At 44.5% G+C, this 18632-nt stretch overlaps 1 protein-coding gene across 7 annotated transcripts in view; it reads left to right on the forward strand.

The window, feature by feature from the left end:
• Nucleotides 1-18632, forward strand: part of HIVEP3 (HIVEP zinc finger 3) — a 487717-nt gene that overhangs the window by 102207 nt on the left and 366878 nt on the right. For all 7 annotated transcript variants that reach the window (XR_016211086.1, XR_016211087.1, XM_089300862.1 and 4 more), the window contains one exon: nucleotides 8679-8790. The gene's annotated coding sequence lies outside the window, so the exon portion shown is untranslated. The remainder of the gene's footprint in view (nucleotides 1-8678; nucleotides 8791-18632) is intronic.

The following is an 18632-nucleotide window of genomic DNA, read 5'->3' on the forward strand; positions in this document are numbered from 1 at the left end:
TCACTTCCCAAATGTCTACGACTGCCAGGGGCCTAAGCTGGGAGCTGAGAACTCAACTAAGGTCTCTCAGGTATGTGGCAGGAACCCAAGTACTTGAGCTATCACTGCTGCTTCCCGGGATCTGAGTTAGGAAATGAAGTGGGGATCTGGAGCTGGGAATTGCACTCAGGTGGTCCAATGAGGAATGTAGGTGTCTAAAACCACCACACTAAATACCTGACTCTATTTCAGTTTTTGAATTATGCTCTTGGAATATTTTTAATTTTTGCATTAAGCCTTGCAAGAAATACTGGCAACACATTACTCAGGTGTTCAAAGAGAGGGGAATGAGGGTATGCAGGAACTTAAGCAAAGAGAGATTTGCACAGGCTGTATTTTTATAAGTATTCATGGATATTGGTTTCTACCCTTAAAGGTAGTATTTAAGGTCACTATAAAATTACTGCTTTTAAAATGAATGAATGAGTGAAATGCTTAGTCAATGAGATAGCAGCACAGATACTGGAGTATAGTAAGCACTCGCCTCCCCCTCTCTCTCCTCCTTGGATCTTAGCTTGATCTGTTATTTCCCTCCCCCACAAACTGATGTTATAGGCCTCTCCACCAGCATTATACTTCTTATTGATCAGGTGTTCTGATGAGCATGGTGTTTAAGTGCTACAACTAAAGTGCCTTTTAAAGACTGACAGGAAATTAGGATAGAAGCTACTTTGGGTAATGGAATTATGTCTCAGATATCAAGGCAAGATGTTGGGCAGATCCTAAAAATGTGGAATACAATAGGGCTAAGTGTAAGGTTTTGTCGTGGGGTCCAGGAAATTTACTGCTTGAGTATAGGTCAGGCGAGGTGTGCGGTTTGGTAGCCCCAAATATAAAAAGATTTGGGAGTTGAAGGTGATAATTGTATTGTGTGGAGCATGGAATCAGTTGCTCTCTAACCTAAAAAGAACAATGACCTAAAAGAACAACGGCTTAAAGAAGCTCAAAGTTTGTAAGTGTCTGCCAGATTTAGAAAAAGCAGCACAGGGGTGAAACAGCAGCACCAGGAACCCGTGATCCTCCTTTCTTGTTGCTCATCTTCCACATGACTGGCAGGTCCACCTCCCAGCCAATGGAAGGGGAACAAGAAAGGGAAAGTATGATCCTACCTTTGGAAAATATGACTGGGGAATTACAAACTTCCAGTCAGCTCACGTCCCGCTGGCTAGTGGCTAGCCTCCTGGCCATACTTTCCTACAAAGGAGACTGGGAAATGCAGTTTTTAGTTGGGTGGCCATGAATTTCATTACTATGTAAAAAAGAGGAGAGAGAATGGAAACTGATGAAACAATTAGGAGCCTTACAGGTGAGTAAGTATGTATAACAATCACAATCAAATGGGGTTGCCAGAAGGTGTTGAGCAATATTATACTGCCCTGATAGAAGACTAGAATCTTCTAGAACAGAAGTTGACAAACTTTTTCCAAAAAAAGGGGGAAAAATAGTGAATAGTTTAAACTTTGCAGACCACATATGGTCTCTATCACAAATTCTTTCTTGTTTCTGTTAATAATACTTTATGGGAAATTCATTCTTAGCTCACAAGCTATACAAATTAGGTCTCATCGATGGCTGTAGTTTGCAGACTTCTGTTGTAGAACAAGCATGATGATGGCGTCTTGTACAGGAATATGTTCAGGAGTGGTGACCATGATGGGGAAGGGACTCCAGGTGAAATCCTGAGAGCAGTGACTGAAAGCATTTTAGCCTGGAGAAGCTCAAACTACTGAAGATGTGATCACTCTCTGCAGATGTCTGAAGGACATTCCAGTGGTTAGGAGAGTCCCCTGTTCTGTATGTGTCCAAAGGGAAGAATAAGAATGAGAGGAAAGCTCTGGAAGACAGACCATGGTAATGCATAAGGATGGACTTTTCATGATTACTCATCATTTATAGAAATCTATTGGCAGGCACCATTCTAAGCACTTTACATAATGGTCTTATTTTATTCCCAACAACCCCATCAGGGGGCTATAATTTTTGCCTCTTCAGATGAGAAACAGCAGCATAGGGAGATTATAAGGCATGCCTAAGGACACAAAGTATTACTAAGTAGTGGAGCCCTGACAAGCCCAGCTCTCTACTGCCTCCTTCTATGGAAGTTCAAATGATATATGTAAATAATTTGGCAATGCCAGGCACATAGTCAGTATTTGCTGTAGTAATAATAATTATAATTCCTAGGAAATACTATGTTCCTCATCATGGTGGTTTGTCTTAGTTTTTCATAGCTGCTACAATAAATGACTACAACCTTGGTGGCTTATATCAACATTTCTAGATTCAGAAATCTGGAATTATTTTCACTGGGCTGAGATCAAGGTGTTGGCAGGACCAGGTTCCCTCCAGAGACTTCAGGAAAGAATCCATTCCTTGCTTCTGACAGCTTCTGGTGCCTCCAGCAGTCCTTGGCTTGTGGTTGCATCTCTTCAGTGTTAGCCTCCATGGTCTTGTGGCCTTCTCTTCTGTCTTGTGCTCACCTCTTTTAAGGAAGCCTGTGGTTACACTTAGGGCCTTTGAGGCTAATACGGGATAATCTCTCCACGTCAAGACCATTAACCTAATCCTGTCTTTTTGTGTCATGTAAGATGATATTCACAGTTTGCAGGGATTAGGAAGTAGATTCTTGGGTGACCATAATCTAGCCTATATTTATGTATTTTTTAAAGTTTATTTTACTTATGTGAAAGGCAGAGTACAAAAAGAAAGAGATATCTTCCATCTGCTTGTTCACTCCCCAAATGTTTGCAACAGCCGGGGCTGGGCCAGGGTGAAGCCAGGAAACAGGAGCTTCTTCCTGGTCTTCCATGTGGGTGCAGAGGCCCAAGTGGGTGGCCCTCCACAGCTTTCCCAGGTCATTGGCAGGGAGCTAAGTTGGAAATGGAGCAGCCAGGAATTGAACCTATACTCATATGGGATGCCAGTGCTGCAGGCAGCAGCTTAACCTGCTATGCCTCAATGCTAGCCCTAGCCTATATTTACGCATAGACTGCTGACCATGTACTTTTTTTTCTTTTTGCTGTTAGTTAAAAAGCCTTATAGTATTCTATGATTTATTGGTCAATCATAACATCTGTGTGTGTGTATGTATGTTTTGGTAAAATAGAATGTATTTTGAACAAGGTATGAATTAGAAGTAAAACTTAAATTTTGAAGATAGCCACACTCTGACACTATTTATTGACTAATACATTCTCCTCCCCACTGATGTGAAATTCAGCTTTTATGAATTTGTTTCTCGATTTCACTTAGTTCTGTCAATCCATTTTGTAGGTTACTGCAATTGTGCTCTGCGGTTTTATTTTCTGTAGTATGAAAGTATATATTTCTAGCTGGTAAATTAAGTTCTCCTTTATTCTTCTTGTTCAGTTTTTCGGCCAACTGCTCTTCTACTGTTTTCTTTGTCATTGTGCATTTCAACTTAAAAAAAAAAATCCTTCATAGATTTAAACATGGTCTTGGGAAGAAGAGGGAACAGATGCTGTTGTCTGCCTGTAGTAGTGGCCCCCTCTCTCCCTACTGTCCCCTTTCTTTTTTAATGGTGATTTTACTCACCTGTGTCTTGTTTCCATTGTGATTTCTATTTTTTTGGTTCAAATCACATGGAAGTTTAATTCCATATATACGTTTCTGGAAGATAGATATAAATATAGATGATACAGATATACAGCTCCCTGTGAGGGAGCTTATATTCCGAGATCCCCAGTAGATGTCTGAAACCATTACGGTACAGAATCCTATATATACTGTTTTTGTCCTATGCATATTTGCACATACCTATGGTAAAATTTAATTTATAAACTAGGCACAGTAAGAGGTTACCAACAAAAATAAAATAGGAGAGTTACAACAATATACTGTGATAAAAGTTATGTGGGTGTCGCCTTTCCCTCTCACAATATCCTCCTGGACTGCATGTGGTAGTCCTTTTCCTTGTGGACCCTGGGTAACCGAAACTATAGGAAATAAAACTGTGGAATGAGGGGACTACTGTGTATGCACACTTGGTGCCTATATACACATATATATTCTTATCTTTCAGCAATTATAACAATTAAATGAAAGCATAACTATATTATCCATATCCACTTTTTTCTTTTTAATTTATTTACTTGAGGGGCAGAGAGAGAGAGAGAGCTCCCCTCTATGGGTTCACTCTCCAAATGCCTATAATGGCTAGGACTGGACTGGATGGAAACTGGCAGGCAGGAACTCAATACAGGTTTCCCAAATAGGTGGCAGGAACTCAATTACTTGGCCATCACCTGCTACCTCTCAGGAAGCTGCAGTCGGGATCTGGAGTCAGATATTGAACCCAGGCGGTCTGATATGGGATACAGGTGTCTTAACTGTTAGGCCAAATGGCTGTTCCATGTTATTGATTATTTTTATCATGTGTTTTATTGGATTCATTCCTCACTACATTTTCTTATATAAGTATCTTCCTTCTTGAATTCATTGTTCTGGCTTATTTTTTTTCCCTTAGCTAGAAGAGATCTTCAAGGAATCTTAAAACAGTACTTTTGGGGCCAGTGTTGTGGTGTAATGGGTTTAAACTGCCACCTGCAATACTCGCATCCCATATGGGCACTGGTTTGAGTCCTTGTTGCTCCACTTCTGATCCAGCTCCATGATAATGCACTTGGGAAAGCAGCGGAAGATGGCCCAAGTCCTTGGGCCTCTGTACCCAAGTGGGAAACCCAGATGAAGCTCCTGGTTCCCGGCTTCAGCCTGGCCCAGCCCTGGCCGTTGTGGCCAGTCAGGTAGTAAACCAGCTGATGGAAGATTCTCTCTCTTTAACAATGTCCTTCAAATATATAAAATAAATCTTAAAAAAATCTTTTTAAACATAAAGGGCATTTGAATGACATAATTACTTTGCCCTTGACCATCTCTGTTTTGTCATTGCATAAGGGAGAGATTACAGTTTGGCAGCTGCTAAGATTCCATTAAAATTCTTGAACACCAGTGCCAGTGTCTTTGAGCACCAGTGTTGCAGATGAGAAGAGTGAGGGCAGTCTGATTTTCTTTCCTTTTAGAATCTTGATTTCTCTCCCTTACTAGGAAGTCTAATTGTTTGTCTTCCTTCTAGAAGCACGCGTTTTCTCAGTCATCCAGCTGCCCGGCAAGGGAGATCATCTAAGGTCTAGAGTTGATCTCGAGCTCTGGAAAATTCTCTATCACTTTCCTGATTATTAAGTTTCCCCTTCACTATGGATGCTGTCTCCACCTGGAACACTTGCTAGACTAATGCTGGGCTAGTCCTGGATACTGGAATCTCTGTTACCCTATGTTTTATCTGATTATTTAAATCTCCTTTTCTTCCATTTGTATGTGAACTTTTACAAAGTATCACTTATTATTGTTTTTTCAATGAGGCATTCCAGATGGAGCTGGAAACCCCTGCCTTCTAGTCACATTAAGAACAAACCAGGCCGGCGCCGTGGCTCAATAGGCTAATCCTCCACCTTGCGGCGCCGGCACACCGGGTTCTAGTCCCGGTCGGGGCGCCGGATTCTGTCCCGGTTGCCCCTCTTCCAGGCCAGCTCTCTGCTATGGCCAGGGAGTGCAGTGGAGGATGGCCCAAGTGCTTGGGCCCTGCACCCCATGGGAGACCAGGAAAAGCACCTGGATCCTGGCTCCTGCCATCGGATCAGCGCGGTGCGCCGGCTGCAGCGGCGGCCATTGGAGGGTGAACCAACGGCAAAGGAAGACCTTTCTCTCTCTGTCTCTCTCTCTCACTGTCCACTCTGCCTATCAAAAATAAAAAAAAAAAAGAACAAACCGCCCATTTTCCAAACAAGTGGTGGAATGACCTTTAATTTACCTCTAGACTGATACACATGACCTTGGTCCCATCCTGATCATGTGAGCTTGGGGTTTTCCAGGGCCCCTTTCTGGAAGCGTATGCACTTACTTCTTAGGGGGTCTGTGCAGAATCATTGTCTTAGGGGCACTAATCAGCTTTTCCCCACCCATGCCCCGTCCACTTTGTGTCTCTGTAGTCTTCAAAATATCTGCCTTATCAGTGGCATCTTTCTTTGGTTCCAGCGTTGTCACTGATGTTTTGGTCGTGAAAATGGTTTTTAGAGGAGAAATGAAAGAGAGTAAATGTACAAGCCCACCTAAGTATTCTCCAAACTCCAAACTGAAAGCCCCAGCGTGGAAACAGTGAGGGAATTGACGCGTCAGTGGATGGCTGGACCCAGATGGCCTTCCAGCCCCATCTGACTCTGGGAGGCTTTTCTTTAAAGTCTAATGAGAAGTGTCTTTTATAAATAAGGCCTGAGAGTGAGGGCTTAGTTGAGTTAGAAAAACAGAATGAGGTGAGACGTCAATGGTGAGTCATGTTGAATCTGCGGAAGACACAGCAGGTGCAAGTGATTTAACACATCCAAAGTTGTGTGGCAGCAAAACACACTGCAGAGCCTTCTTCCAGAGGGCTAAGAGCTCTTCTGTTTGACGCTGAGAGGGTGGACCCAAGTCACCCTGGACTCCCTGACAGCCTGGCAGTGCTATGATTCTACCATGGTGCATGAGATTTCAGAAGCTCAGCAGCTAACTCCCATGGGTGGGGTGTTCTTGTGTTCACCCTGCCTGCCTCCCTCCCTTTCTGTTTTTAATGGGAAGAGAGACTGCTTTTCTCAGGAACATTTTCTCCAGATGTATGAGCCTGAATGGAGACCTGTACAGTTCTTCCCAAACACGCTGGACAGAATGGGGATGTCAGCAGCTCCCTCCCTGTGATCAGTTGCTGCGATGCCCTCCAGCTCCCCACCAAGTCCCCTGCCCCAGCACTGAGGGTGGGGGTGGGGGTGGGGGTGTGGGCAGACCTAGAGGGCAGTGACAGGCTCCCTGTGGCACATCTGCTTGCCTTGTCACCAAGCCTCCTGGGCTCAGGTCTGTGGTGGCTTTAGGAGAGCCAGCTCCACACTGTGTGGCTGGTGACATTTCCAGCTGCCAGTGCCTAGCCAATCAGTGACAAGTCTAGCTAGCTGGGGCAATGACACATGAAATATGAGAATTTTCTGCTAAAGAGCCCTGGGAGGGGGGAGGAAGGGAGTGTGTGTGGCTTCGAGGTGGCCTGTGAAGATGTGAGGAGGTGAGGGAGGCAGTGCAGTGGCTTCAGGGGTTTGCCTGGCAGCACTAGGCAAGGGAAGCAGGGGGCACTGAGGCCCAGGGAGTGACCATAGGGACAACCTGGTGGCCTGAGGTAAGCCCTGTCTGGTGGTGGTGCTGCTGCTACCTGGCAGGGGCGGGAAGAAGTAGACAGCACCATTCTGAAGCTTTGAGCTGGAAAAGAAATTGCAAAAGGCATTTGCCTGCCTCTCAAACATGAGTACAGTCAGGAGTTTTGTTTCTTTTCAGTGCTACCTCTTTAGAAGTCAAAACAAAACTGGATTAACACCAGCTGAGTGGCAGAAGTGCTTGGCAAATCAGTTTTTTTTTTTTTTTAATTTAGGCTGGGGGCTATTTATCCCCTACCCTGTTTTTCTACTTCCATGCTCAACCTCGCCTTTAAAAACACATAAAAAGCAAAACTAACAACCACAGAAACTCATGAACAAAACCCTGAAGAAGGGCCCAAGTCTGAATCTCAAAACTTTATGGTTCAAGTGGTAGTTTTGATTCCAGATTCTGGTAGGAAGACATGATGTCTTGGAACAGGATCTGGTCCTTTTCAGAAGTATGCCAGATCCATTTTCTGGGTGAGCACAGACCCTGAACTGCAGGGCAGGGTGAGGAGCATCCTGTAGTGAGCTCTGGGTGGCACACGCCCCTGCTTCCTTCAGCTGCTGTTGCAGGCTTCCTGGCTCTTTATCAGCAGGTGGGGGCTGGCGGGGATGACACCCATACTGACGAGAGTCCTGCATGGTCCGACCCCTGAACATGTGTGTTTGGAAGCCGAGGATCACTGTGTTTACATAACATGCCGATTCATCACTGGGAAGCTCTTCACTGCAGTAAATATGCATGCTTGGTTTAATGCTTTCTGCTTGCTTTTCTCTTTCTCCATATATATATACGTATATATATACATATACATACACACACACATATATATAGTCTATGTGTGTGTGTATATATATATATATAATACACATATCTGCAATGTTTTAGAGGAACCAATAAATGTGCGGCTTTGGGCAAGGGGCTGGCTGCCTGAGCTGGGGGTGACAGCTCTCCAAAAGTGATAATTGGTGTACTGTGTCTTTAAAAGGTTAAAACCCCTTTTCAAAAAGGGTCCGGACTCCTAGTGGAAAAGACAAGGAGGCATGGGTTGGCTCCGGATTCGGAAAACAGCTGCTGATTAGATTCTGTGTCTGCGGGCGGAATTTATTCCGTGTTTTTCAGCAGCAGGAATTCAAGAGGGATGCTTCTGTTTGGGTTTCTGATCGTGATTTATATTTATTCAGAGGAATAACAGAGGTGGATCTGTTCCCGGCGCGAGCATGCTCACAACCAGCCGACGCTCCCATTATCCAACTGCCTAGTTCGGTGCTTCCACGTCCATGGCTAGTCCGTGTGCATCTGTGTGTACACAAATACGCATGCATGCCTGGATGGACACACGTATACACGGGTTATTTTTTAAGGACAGTCCTCTCAATAAGGTCTTTACCCCTTACTCGAAACAGGTGTTCACGAACAAAATGCACAAAATCCCGACTGACCGGAATAACTCATGAAGAAGGGGCTGGATCCGTGGGTCAGAGAACACAGGACCAGTGTGCCACCCCAAGGCCGAAGGTAGGGGACTCTGGGTTTCTATTCGGCGGCGGATGGATGCCTCGTGCTTGGTTTTACCGCTTGTGTTTTTGCCCGCGGCTGCCACTGGGAAGTGGAAGGACAAGCTGCGATTCCATTTTGTCGCTGCATTTCTTAGGTCAGGTGTCCGGAGGCCGCGGGCAGGGGCCGGCCGGGTGGGCGGCTAGGGCGCTCGGTGGGCTGAGCGCGCGGCCCAGCCTGGTGCTGGGGGAGCGGCGTGAGCCTTGAGTGACCCCCGCGTGTCAATCAGCAGCAGCAGCAGCAGCAGCGGCGGCGGCGGCAGCAGCAGCGAGGCTGTAACCCTGTGCGCGCCGCGCGCCCCTGCGCTCCTCTGTGCTCGCTCCTGCGCTCTCTCGTGCTCACTAGCTGACCGGCGGGGCTGGGTTTGGCAGCGGTGGCAGCAACAGCCGCTCTCTGGCCACTGGGCTCCAGAGCTCCCGAGACGCGGGGGGCAGAGTTGTGTGTCCCCTGCAGCACCTGCCTCGGCTCCTGTTGCCCTGGCTGCTGCTCCTGGATGGTTCTGGCCGGGTCGAGGGGTCTGCGTGGCCTGCTTGGTTGAGAATGGGATTCAGAGGATGCTGGGTGCTAAGGCAGAAGGGAGAGCTCTCTGTTTCCACTGCATCCGGGGACCCTTAATACGTTCCTAAAGCAAAACCTACCCCCCAGCCCTAATGCAACACAAACTCCAATTCTGTTGGGGCTTTTTACCTGGCTGCTAACAGGGAGGGTAACCACCCCCTTCCAGGTTCTGCCCCACACTTTACTGTATTTTAAAATGGAAATGCTGATAGTGCCCACAGCCCCTGATGAGGCTGTCCAGGCTGCCTGAGGACTTGTGTGTGGTGGACAAGCCCAACCTGGGTGGGTTGCACAGAAGGGCCGTGTAGAGGGACTCTGATTTCCTCTGAGGTGGTTAGCTTGGTTTACCTTGCTGATCAGGGCTACTGTGGCTTGGTCCTGTCTTGAACTTTGGGGACAGTGGTGGCAGGCAGAGGGTCTGCAGGTCTGGTCAGTAGCCCTTGGCTGTGCAGGTGGAGTACCATGTGCCCAACAGGCACATCTGCAGCTTGGGCTAGTACGGCTTATGGTTGTGGTGGAGGGGCATGAAGTGCGAGCTGAATGAATGTTGGTGGAATCGTTGGCCTGATCATGTTTGTGTGGTTATGTAACACCACTAACCATCCATCAGCCCCTGGCCCAGCAACAGCCTGCTCTGCTACCGTTGTTTAAGATGTTTTTCTGTAATCATGTGTGTGCTGGGTGCAGGAGACAGTGAGGACAGGGAGGAACAATTGGACACCTTGGGTGTTGTTCAGATTCAAGGGCCAAGATTGTGTGTCCCACTGAGGCTAGCAGTGGATCTGAAGACCCTGTACCTCTCTCTCAGCAGTGATTGCTTGTCTGAACTTGTATTTGGTGATCTGGTTCCTCTGGGAACTTAGAGAAGGTTAGAATCCCCTTTGCAGGGTCTTCCAGTTTCCTAGCTGAATGCAGAAAATGAATCCCAAGTCCAGGGGGGCTGCCCGGGTCCCAGCTGTTCTCTTGCTTCCTGCCCAGTGGCCAGGGTGAAGTCCCTGTCCCACCAGGGTGTCAGTATTGCTCTGGGCTCAGGCTCTCCTGTGGGACTGAAGAGCAGACTGAGATGCTGGCCGAGCTTTTGACATCTGCTCTTTAAAGCTGTGAAGACTTGCACAGGCCAGTAGCTCTATACATCCTTGGATTAAAAAACCTGTGTGTGGTTTTTTATTTTTTCATTTTTGCAAGGAATGAGACCAGCTGTCCCACTGAGATGGCAGGCAGGAGGAGAGGCAATGTGTGATTACTCTGTTTGTCCTTCCTCCCCACTCTGTCTAGTTAAGGCTCCCACAGGACACCAAATTGCTAACACCAGGCCACCTGTCACACCCTTAGTGTCTCAGCCTAGGTTGTTGTTGACTTGGTGACAAAGTCCGGCCCCTCAGGGCTGCTGTCTTTTAGCCCTGAATATCCCGGTGCATTTGTTTTAAGGGCTCACTACTAAAGCGTACTCTGTGGAGGTGGATCAAGACGTGCTCGGCTGACTGGTACTATTGTGGCGCTGTCTCTGCCCATTGTGTCTCAGCGGCAGCTGCCCTCTTTGGAGTGGAAGAGTGTGTGCTGCCTAGGAATCCTTGCCAAGTGAGCTATCGAAGCATTTAGTGTATGAAAGGGACAGGCGAGGAGAAGATGCATTTAGTCTGAAGTCCTGGCAGGTTCCAGGACCTGACTTGATGGAAGATAACGTTAAGAAAGCTGTGTGACAACTGGATAGCTTTCAACTTGTCTCTCACTTCCTGCACTCTGAGTTCCCTGGTGTCTTTCAAATTCTTTTCCACCTTCCATGCTGCCTATCAAGGAGGCCCTGAAAAGGCTGCTGTTCCTTGCCCTTCCTGGGGAGTCACAACATATTAACAAATCTGCGTTTGTACTGGGCAGGCAGAACGTGGAAAAGGGGCTGTAGGAATGGGCAGCAGTGGCATTCCAGGCCAGACTTGGCCAAAACCTTGACCGGGTTTTACTCTTCATTGATAGAGTGCAAGATCTTGAGAAGACAATGAGATAGGTTCAAAAGTCACATGTGCTCTATAGCTGTTGTGTGTAAGGAGACAGCCACTTTAATGTAAAACCAACACTTAAACAATTTCATTTAGGATGTTGAGATCTAAATGGGAAACCAACAGAGGCCCAAGGGCCATGAGCTATATTCATCACTGGAGGGGTTTCAGAGCCTCTTTTCAGGACTTCACATTTACCTAGAATTCTAAGAGGCTTGGTTGTTACTTAGCCAAATGCACTTTGCAAATTGGAAGAGATCAACAAAGTGCTCTAAAGGGTTCTGTACGTTCTTTTATTAAGCATCAGTAAGAAGTAATAGTAATGTGAAAAAGAGGAAAACCAAATAAAATTAAGATAAAATTTAAAAGGCATAAGAATTCAGAGCATGGGATTCCAAAACTATTTAATGTAGCTATTCAGTGTAAGCAGTTCAGTGAAATATCATATATTTTGATGGGTCTTGAGGACTCTGTTTTGTAACCTGGTACCCAATGCTTATGATGACACATGTATATCAGAACAGTTTAAAAACAAAAGGCAGAGGATGTTTAAAATACACTAAGGAGATATAATAAACATGGTTAACAAAGATGAACCAAAAAATATATACGGAAAATATAAAATCCAAGTGAGATCTGTAGACTAGTTAAGTATATTGTCCCAAGAGTAATGTCCTGGTTTTGATAATGCACTAGAGTAATATAAGATGCCACTATTTGGGGAGGCTGGGAAATGGGTACATGGGACCTCTCTGTACTACTGTTGTAACTTCTTGTGAATCTATAAATAACTTAAAATAAATGTTTTAATTTAAAAGACCAGTTTAAATGACATATGTGTATCCAATGTAAGAAGGCCTGCAAGTGTCATCCCAAATTTAACATAATGTTTAGAGGAAAAGCCACAGCTGTCCAGGATGGCAGAACCCTCATTGTTTCTGAACAACCATGGAAGAATAAAATTAAAAAGTAAGTTTATCTTGGTGCAAAAAAGAATGAACTCTGCAAACTATTTTCCTAATACCTGTTTTCCATGGACTGTTTAAAGACCCCCTTGTACAGATCAAAACTATAATACAACTGTAATGCCCTCATGTCGAAATGAATGGGGAACTTTCTCATCTTTGCTGAAATTTAGCAAGGCCTCATTATGCTGTTATTAATAGCAGTTATGTTCTAGCAGTTACTGCTACTGAAAATACTAAGAAGGGAGCATGTGATGCTCAGCCTGTCCTGTGTGACTAGGGGACATGTGCTCCAACTTGATGACTTTAACACTGGGGTTGGAAGAGGCCTGATGGTAGAGAAGACCAAATAGGAGAGGTGGGTCCTAGTGGCATAGGGAATATGGACTTACCATTACCACTGTGTTGTTCTGTCCAAAAAAACGAATTCAAGATGTTCTGACCACATCTTCTTGCTAGGAGGTGGTATTTTCTCAGTTCAGTCATTGTGCTTGACCGTGAGAGAACGTCTGAGTTACATGAGCAATGCTCAACTTGGCTTGACCCTTTGCCGGTTTGCTCGGTTACAATTTGCTCTCAAACAAAGGCAATGGGGAACACAAAAGTAGAGGAAAATGAAGACTGACGCTTTTGAAAGACTATTTTAAAAAAATTCAATACATATGTGGAAAATGTGAAGACCTAATTAAAAGTAACAGAACAGTAATGCTTGGTTTCTACATGCATGCAACTTCATTGTTTGGGGAACATATTTGAAGAAATTCTTAAACTTGCTAAGAGAAACTGTCTATAACAGGTCATTGCATCTAATCAGAAGCAAGTCATTGCTCCTAGTTGGAAGTAACTCAGAACTTTCCAAAGATTCCACATATATAAGCAAGGGGGTAGTGTGGTATGTTGTAATAAGTTGGGAGCTTGGAGGGCAGAGGAGATGGAGGTTAGCCATGGGAAGTGACTGAGCACTCTCTAGAGAGCTGCCCTGTTGAGTGTCAGAGCTGAAACATGTGCTTGGGAGGCAAGATGGTGGGGGTGGGTTGTTCTGATGAGAACCATGAGTGCACGAGTGACTCCTCTCCTCATTCCCATGCATTATGAAATGGCAGGTGCAGCTGGCATCTGGGGGCAGGGAAAGAAGGGGGGAGCTTTACTGTACATCTAGATGCACAGTTGGGATGGTCTGAGAACGTGCCAGAATTTAGAGAGCAATGCCATGGAGTAGCATAAGGAAGTTAGATTTAGGAATTTTAGGACCTCTCGGAATATCTTTGAATCCTTGAAGCAGGGTTTAGGATCAGTTTTAGAAAAATGAGTCATGTGGCCGGCGCCATGGCTCAATAGGCTAATCCTCCGCCTAGTGGCGCCAGCACACCAGGTTCTAGTCCCGGTCGGGGCGCTGGATTCTGTCCCGGTTGCCCCTCTTCCAGGCCAGCTCTCTGCTGTGGCCCGGGAGTGCAGTGGAGGATGGCCAAAGTGCCTGGGCCCTGCACCCCATGGGAGACCAGGAGAAGCACCTGGCTCCTGGCTTTGGATCAGCGCCGTCAGTGCCGTGCGCCAGCTGCAGCGTGCCGGCCACAGCAGCCATTGGAGGGTGAACCAATGGCAAAGGAAGACCTTTCTCTCTGTCTGTCTCTCTCTCACTGTCTACTCTGCCTGTAAAAAAAAAAGAAAAAGAAAAATGAGTCATGTATTCATGTATGCTTAGCTGGGATCCAGAGAAAAACTGATGAATGATAGAAAAAGTTGGAAAAACTAAACACAGCACTATCAATACACAATAGGCTCTGTAGAATTGTTGTCCCCAGTTTAATCTATTGAGTCATTCACTGGACTCCCAAGCTAGGCATTCGATGCTGAAGCTGTTTGAAGATCAGTAGAGCTCTAATAAAAATGAAGACTTAATTTCAACAGAAGGATTTTGAAAACCTCCTCAATCAAGATTTAATACAGGCCAGTGCCGCAGTTCGATAGGCTAATCCTCCACCTAGCGGCGCCGGCACACCGGGTTCTAGTCCCGGTTGGGGTGCCGGATTCTGTCCCGGTTGCCCCTCTTCCAGGCCAGCTCTCTGCTGTGGCCCAGGAGTGCAGTGGAGGATGGCCCAAGTGCTTGGGTCCTGCACCCGCATGGGAGACCAGGAGAAGCACCTGGCTCCTGCCTTTGGATCATCGCGGTGCGCCGGCCGCAGCGCGCCGGCCCTGGCGGCCATTGGAGGGTGAACCAACGGCAAAAGGAAGACCTTTCTCTCTGTCTCTCTCTCTCCCTGTCCACTCTGCCTGTCAAAAAAAAAAAAAAAAAGATTTAATTCAGTAGACCCTTGACATTCTCCATGAATACACCTCAAGCCCTTGCCAAGTCTCCAAATTTGCAAATGCAGAACTCTGTGCACAGGCTCTTGACTTCCTTCTGAATCAGGTTTCAACCCAGAGAGGAGTGGTTCCTGTGATGATTCACAGGACACCAATTACTTGCCTTTTCAACTTGCACTCAAGGAAATAAAGTTTCTCTCATTTCTAGAGTTTCTGTTTCCTTGGTAGTGTCTTGGGAGGGGGATGCTGGGCCTTCGAGAAGACTCCCTTTCTAACTAAGTGATTCCTGTGACACAGCTACTGGGGGTTGTTCACAAATAACTGAAAAAGTGAACATTGAGTCTACAAATGCCAAACATCTGCTGGAGTTGCTAAAAAAAAAAAAAACTGCACGTGTGTGCAGTCTTCCAACCTCCCCCAACTCCCTGCTCCTCAATATATACTTAAAGCACCGTTCAAAACTTCCCCTGACTGTCAGCAAATCTTGATGAGGGGAAATCGGGCATTGCACAGCTGAAGCGTGTGGTGAAGAACTTAAAATGAGAGCATCACTATTGAAATCCAAGTGAGAGAAACAGAATATAGTCATTTGCTCTATGCCCTCATTTTATAGATTTCAAAATATGCGAAGATTCCAGGAGATTTAAAAAAAAAAGTGCCTGCCACTATGATTATGATTGTATTAAAGGAAGGAACCAGAGCACAATGTACTCTGGAGGCTGGACTTTGCTGTGCTTCACTGGAGAGGTTCCTGCCAGAATGGTCGTGGAGTGGTTCAGGGAGAAGCTCAGAATTTTAAGTGGGCTGAAGGGCAGCAGCAGTTTCAGTTGAGGAGGTCCGCTTTGCCCAGCGACTAGAAAAGATACCGTCAGAGCCACAGCAAGTTGACATGAGAGTTTCTTATTAAATGTTTCTTTCTGACCCTCTTTTAAAATGACCTTAATGAAAATAGCCACTAGATGCAATAAATACAAATTAAATAAATAAAAGGTATAAATAAATTAAATAAATAAAAGGTATAAGTAGATCCTCTGAAAAACTGTATGTAAAGGCCTAAAGAGTAATGGGAGGGCCAGCACTCAAGAACCTACCAGTTAATTAGAGGAAAGGACGCTCTTCTTACCTTTGCAGTGCCCTGTGTACCTGCCTTCCATCTATCCCATCCCTGCCTTCTCAGAGATGACCTTTTCCTAGCCATTTGCAGGCCTTTTCCCCAAGCTCTTCCTTATTGTCTTCCTCTCTTGTATCTGTAGCCTTAAACTCTGTCTTGTTGAGTTGTGCAAGTTTGTGAGCCTCGTATAAACAGATTCATGCTGTTTGCATTCTCTTGTTCTTACACTCACATTAGTCCATGCACACCAATAAGGCTGCACTGGTTGAGGAAAAATTGAAATAGTTGCCCGTCAGCTGATAAGTTGCTGGGCCTCTGATGCTTCCTGAGGGTACCTCTCCAAGTCTTTCCTCTACACTCCTAAAAGGATTACACCCGGCACAGCTGAGGGTCCTGGGCCCCAACTCTGGCACCATGCCTGGGATCCTTGCTGACCAGACGGTCCCTGACCAACTGAATTTTAGTTGTTTCACTCCTGGACTTGTTCATGTTGTTGAATATAGCTAAATTTTTCCATTATGCTGAACTATAGGAGTCCATTGAATGAATATATTGCTGCTTATATACCTGTTCTATTATTAACGAACATTTAGCTTATTTCCAGTTTTTTACTATTAGCAATAGTGCTGCTGCAAACATTTTTGTTCAAGTTCCCTGCTGAGCAAGTGTGTAAGTTTACTTGGGGAATATGCATAGTAGTAGAATTAGTGATCACAGACTATGAGCATTTTCAATGCTCCTAGAATAGTTCAAAATCCATTTTCATTAGGTTATGTGAATTTTACTGCAATGAAACATTTATTTCCAATGTGTTTAACAAATTTATATACCCAGCCGCAATGTATAGTTGTTCCCATTGCTCCGGATCCTTGTTAACCCTTTTTGTTTTGTAGGGCAGTATCAGACATTTTCTGCCAGTTCCTGGGTGTGGGATAGTATTATATCTGGTTTTAAAGTATATACATATATGTGATTACTTTAGAGGTTGAGCATCTTTTCATATGCTATTGGCTTTGAGGTTTCTTTATGTATTTCTTTCTTTTTTTTGTGAAGTGCCTCTTCAAGTCTTTTGTTTAAAAAGTGACTAGTTTATATTGTTCTTATTTATTTGTAGAAGTTCTTAATATATGTTTGAGACTATTTTCAGTGTTACAAGTATCTGCTTCTGATTTGTAGTATTTTTCACAATTCTTAAAAGTGTCTTTAGAATAATGGAAATCCTTGATTTTAATTAAATTATGATGTATCATTCTTTTCTTGATCATTGAACATTTTTTGTCTTTAAGGACATTTTTAAGGATTATATGTCTCTTGTATTCAAAAATGTTAACTTTGTCTTTTATGGTCAAAATTTTTCTCTGAGAATGATTCCCTGTTCTCTCTGGATTTGATGTTCTTTATAAGTATGAGGGACTACCCTTTTTCTGAAATTTTTAGAGAGTTTTATATATTTTTAAATGATAAATAGAACTTCTTAAAATAGTGTTTCTACATTTATTTAAAGGATTTATTAATTTTTTTCTTCATTTAATTTGTTAACATCTGGTAAACTGATTTTCCAAGGTTAGATTAATCTTGATTTCATTAAAAAAAAAAACCTTTACTTGGTCATAATGGGTTCACTTTGTATATATTGTTATATTTGTTTTGCTAATATTTTGTTTGAAAGTTTTATGTTTATGTTGGTGAATGTGTTGAACTGTACTTTTTACTTTTCATGTTATTCTTTGTGAGACTGGGTTTCTTCTTTTTTTAAAAAGATTTATTTATTTTACTTGAAAGAGTTACACAGAGAGAGAAGGAGAGGCAGAAAGAGAGAGGTCTTCCATCTGCTGGTTCACTCCCCAATTGGTTGCAATGGTCAGAGCTGCGCCGATCCGAAGCTAGGAGCCAGGAGCTTCTTCTGGGTCTCCCACGTGGGTGTAGGGACCCAAGGATTTGGGCCATCTTCTACTGCTTTCCTAGGCCATAGCAGAGAGCTGGATTGGAAATGTAGCACCCGGGTCTCGAATCGGCGCCCATATGCGCCGATGTGAATATGGAATGCCGGCACTGCAGGCGGTGGCTTTACCCACTATGCCACAGCACTGGCCCCCAGGCTGGATTTCTAACATGGGTTGTAGACTGTTTCCTATTAGAGAGTTTATGTATGCTTGGAGTTCTCTCCTCACTGAAGATTTTTAACCTCTTGTTCAATTTCTTCAATAGCTAGTTGGTATTCAAATTAAAGATTTTTTCTTGAAGTAATCTTGGTAACTTTTTCCCCCCCCAAAAATTTGTCTGTTTTATTTGAGTTTTCAAATTTTTCACCATGAAGTTATATAGCATCTGGGGTATGCCCCTTTCTGTTTGTTCTAATACTCTGCCTTTTTGTTGGATAGTCATCTCAGAATTTTTTAAGTGTTATTGATCTTTTAAAGAACTGGTTGTTGACTATGTAGTCTTCTCTTTCTTCTTCTTAAAGGATTTATATATTCATTTGAAAGGCAGAGAGAGAGAGAGAGAGACAGACAGACATATCTTCCATCCATTGATTCATTCTCAAAATGGCCGTAACAGCCAAGGTTAGGCCAGATTGAAGCCAGGTGCCAGGACAGGGGCCAGGAATTTCATCTGGTCTCCCATGTAGGTGGCAGGAGCCCAAGCACATTAGCAAGGAGCATGATATGAAGTAGAGCAGCAGGGGCTTGAACCAGGTTCCATACTGGATGCCAATATTGCAGATGATGGCTTAACCTGCTGAGTCACACCCATTGATGGTGTTATTAGCACTGCCATGTACACAGGTTCCTCTCAGGCTAAGAGAGAAGACTAGGGGGTGCTGGTGGGTGGAGTATGAATATTTTAAGCCAATAAGAGCCTTACAGACTC

Source organism: Oryctolagus cuniculus, chromosome 7 (genome assembly GCF_051225735.1).
Source record: "Oryctolagus cuniculus isolate XC-2025 breed Fujian yellow rabbit chromosome 7, ASM5122573v1, whole genome shotgun sequence".
In the NCBI taxonomy this organism is placed as follows: Eukaryota; Metazoa; Chordata; class Mammalia; order Lagomorpha; family Leporidae; genus Oryctolagus; species Oryctolagus cuniculus.